General features: G+C 50.5%; 1 long non-coding RNA gene across 1 annotated transcript; it reads left to right on the top strand.

The window, feature by feature from the left end:
* The first annotated feature begins 964 nt into the window (after positions 1-964).
* On the top strand, positions 965-2,126 carry LOC132390134 (uncharacterized). The gene is made up of 3 exons (XR_009510794.1): positions 965-1,101; positions 1,471-1,535; positions 1,862-2,126. It is a non-coding gene; the product is annotated as an uncharacterized LOC132390134 (long non-coding RNA).
* Positions 2,127-4,138: the final 2,012 nt, after the last annotated feature.

Below are 4,138 nucleotides of genomic sequence, written 5' to 3'. Positions count from 1 at the left end.
GAGTGAGTGAAGGGACGGTGTGGAGGGAGATTCACTCTGTGTCTGACCCCGGGAGTGCGTGATGGGTCGGTGTGGAGTGAGATTCACTCTGTGTCTGACACCGGAGTGTGTGATGGGACGGTGTGGAGGGAGATTCACTCTGTGTCTGACCCCGGGAGTGAGTGATGGGACGGTGTGTTTGGAGATTCACTCTGTGTCTGACACCGGAGTGTGTGATGGGACGGTGTGGAGGGAGATTCACTCTGTGTCTGAACCCGGGAGTGAGTGATTGGACGGTGTGGAGGTAGATTCACTCTGTGTCTAACCCCGGGAGTGAGTGATGGGACGGTGTGGTGGGCGATTCACTCTGTGTCTGACCTCGGGAGTGTGTGATGGGACGGTGTAGACGGAGCTTCACTCTGTGTCTGACCCCGGGAGTATGTGATGGGACTGTGTGGAGGAAGATTCACTCTGTGTCTGACCCCGTGTGGGTGTTGGGACAAATTAGATGGGGCTGCACTGTATGTCCGATACGGGAGTGTGTGATGGAACTGTAAGGTGCGAGCGCCTCTCTTTGTCTGAACTCTGGTGTGGGTGATGGCTCGGTGTGGAGGAAGCTTGACTGAGGGTCTGACCACGGGAGTGCGTGAAGGGAACGTGTGGTGGGAACCTCACCTTGGATCTCCGCCCTGCAGTGGAGGGAACTCAGTCTGCGCCTGACCACGGTCGTTTGCGATGGTGTGGAGGGACTTCAATCTTCTATCTCATCCAGGGAATTTGTGATTGATGCTGAGGGAGTTTCGCTGTGTGTCTGAACTGACAGAGTGTGTTGATGGATTGTGGAGTGGTCTGCCTCTGATCACTCGTGTGTGTGATGGTACAGCATGGGATTGTGGAAGGACGACATTCAGCGTCTGAATTAAAGTGGGCGAATTGGCACTGTGAGGGAGATTCACAGTTAATTTTTCCTGATTTCCAGAGCAAACTTGTTACAAGGATTGGGTCAGAAATGAAGATCGGTGTTATTTCATATCCACGTTTGAAACATCTTACCGTGGAGCGACGAAACAATGTTCAAACTACACATCGAGGCTTCTTCAATTAAATACAACAGAGGAAAAGGTACGTGTAACACCGTGAGGAGATTTATCCACAGCAATCTCACACTCCCGAGGTCAGACACCTACTGAATCTCCCACCGACCCGTCCCAGCACACACCCCCGGCGTCAGACACAGAGTGTATCTCCCTCCACACCGTCCCATCTCACACTCCCGGGGTCAGACACTGAGTGAATCTCCCTCCACACCGTCACATCACACACTCCCGGGGTCAGACACAGGGTGAATCTCCCTCCACACCGTCCCATCACACACTCCCGGGGTCAGACACTGAGAGAATCTTCCTCCACACCGTCACATCACACAGTCCTGGGGTAAGAAGCAAAGTACACCTCCTGCTAAGAATTAATACTGTAATTTTATTTTCACAGAATTTTTTTTTCAACGCTGTCTGCCATCAAAATAGAAAATACTGGATTGGAAAATGTAAAGACGGGTGAGGTTCGGACTTACAGGGCTCTGTGTTGTTGGACTGTGTCAGTGCGTTTTGATTGCAGACTGACAGAGGTTTCTGGTAAAGGAGAGGGTCAGTGGGACTAGTTTGGAGACTGACACGGGTCCAAGCAGAGAGTGGGAGAGTATGATTAGTATGGAGACGGTCACCGGGCTGTGGAGAGAGAGTGGTGTAGTTGGAACTGTCTGGAGACTGACACGGGGCCGCGGTGAGAGAGCGGTGTATTGGGAACAGTCCGTGAAAAACTCTCGTGGTGGTTTCCTGGATGTATTTTGCTTTTGTTGAGATTGTTTAACCCTTTTTGACAGGAAAGTGGCCTCTAATGTCCTGTACAAGACACACTCTGGGAACCTCCATTGCACTGAATGTAAATCGTCCAGTAGGCGATCCCCTTGCAATCGTAATGAACACCATTTCATCTGCGAGACGGCTGCATCTGTGTACCCGGATATTCCTGAGGAGATCCAGGATCTCTGTCGACATCCAATACGGGAGTTATCAATCATGTGACAACCCCCGCTATCTCCCCTGTCTCTCAACCCCACCGACAATGCCCCATCTGCCCCTCGGCCCTTCTTTACTCCCCTATCCCTCTATCGCACTCTCTCTCCATATCTCCTACCCTGTCTGACCCAATGCGATAAAGTGCCCCTCAGGCAAAATGAGCCAGCAATACCCCCCGATTTAATCCTGGCCTAATCACGGGACAAATCGCAATGACCAATTCGCCCACCGGCAGTCTTTCGCCCTCTCCTTTCCGGCTCCCTCCTACGTCTGTCTCCCCTATCTGATCAACTCGATCTCCCTCCTCTCGCTTGCCTGTCAGCACATTCCTGTGCCCTCAGATTCTCGATTCCACGACCCTGGGGACTGTGCGCATCCACCCTATCTGTGCACCCCGTCGTTTTTGTAGCTCTGCATCGTCACCCCTACAACCAAGGAAAAATGCCCCGACTTACCCCACCTCTGTTCATGCCTGTTCACACCGCGAGCACGGGAAATATCCTCGTAAATCTCCCTCCAACCCTTTCCAGCTCAGTGCCATCTTTCGAACAGCAGGGCGACCAGGACTGGAAACCGTACTCCGAGCGCGGCCTCACCGACGCCCTGTACAACTTCAACATGACGTCCTGTCTCCTGTGTCCGTGCCCGGACTGATGAAGGTCGGGTTGCCGATTTTCCTGTCTGTCCGTGTCGCATGTATTCCACCGGAATAACGATCCGATTTTTATATCTCCGACTGAGATCAGTTCGGCACTTATATGTAAAGTTAATGTAAATTACAGTAAATAAATAAATAAACAAGCAAACAAATAAGTACATAAGTAAGTAAATAAATAAATACAGCGAAAATGTACAGGTGGGTTCATGAGATCGACATTGCGTTGACGTAGGGAAGAAGGTGTTCCTGAATCGTTCAGATTTCAGGCTCCTGTGCCACTTCCCGCTGGGAGTAATGATCAGGGAAATTGCCCCGTGCGGTGAGATGCGTCAGTGATGGATGCCGCCTTTTCGAGTCGTCGCAGCTTGATGATGCCCGAGATGGTGGGGAGAGTTGCGGCCGTGATGTAGCCGGCTGTGTACAGAACACGCTACAGCCTGCACACCAGGCGGCGATGCGACAAGTCAGAATACTTCCATCGATCAACCGAAGAAATTAGCGATTATTCAATGTGAATCTAAATCTACACGCGCTCCTAACTTTGTCATCCCTTCTGTAGGGAGGAAGCTATAGGTGGTGGTGAACCCAGGTGCAGGCTAATATTCAAAATAAACAAGATGGCAGGAATGTAATTGAAAGTTTAAATCACAAACCATAGTTCACGATATGCATCTCTTACGGTTGAGCACAGAGTGCTCTGCCCGAGCCCCTGAACTGCAGATATTCCATGGAGGAATCTGACAGGCAATAACTGGAATTCTCAGTCTCAAAGGGAAAACCCCAGATAACCACACTCCCGGGAAGGGGCGTGCAGAAATTTAGGTGCTTGCCCTTCAGCAGGGAACATGACACCTTCGTGTTGGCATGAATACGTGGGGGCCCAGGATAGATTTACTGAGATGCTGATATCCGTGCCGTGTACCTCATTTCAGCTCTCTCCAATGTAACCATATCATGTAACCATGTTCATATGGAAATGAGGGAATGAAGGAGTGATGACGTCTGGTGTTACACCCGCTCCACCCGATATTGATCAATCGCTTCTAAGACTTTTTGCTGTTCTGTGTGGACAGGCCGTTGTTGTTGATTCCACACCACTTTCTCAACACCACGCCCTATTTACCCCCCACTTCCGCGTCCACTTCTCACCTCTTCCCTGCACTACATATGAACACAACCACACGCAAAATCTTCCAGACATACACACAATTCAAAGCTAAGGAACGGCGTACTGCCTGGCATGATGGAAGGGAAGAAACTTCTGAACTCGGATGTGTGTTACGGGAACAGAAAAGCGGTTCTCTTGACTGAACGATGGTACGTGCTCTTTACAGGTAGTATGGGTAGGAAGATGGCGGCGGTTCTGCAAAGCTCTGTATGTACATTCGTGGCCAGGAACAGAAAGAACAATCAATTTAACATG

This window comes from Hypanus sabinus, unplaced genomic scaffold, assembly GCF_030144855.1.
Source record: "Hypanus sabinus isolate sHypSab1 unplaced genomic scaffold, sHypSab1.hap1 scaffold_782, whole genome shotgun sequence".
Lineage (NCBI taxonomy): Eukaryota > Metazoa > Chordata > Chondrichthyes > Myliobatiformes > Dasyatidae > Hypanus > Hypanus sabinus.
Note: the sequence above shows the minus strand (reverse complement) of the source record. Positions and strands in the feature narration are given on the sequence as shown.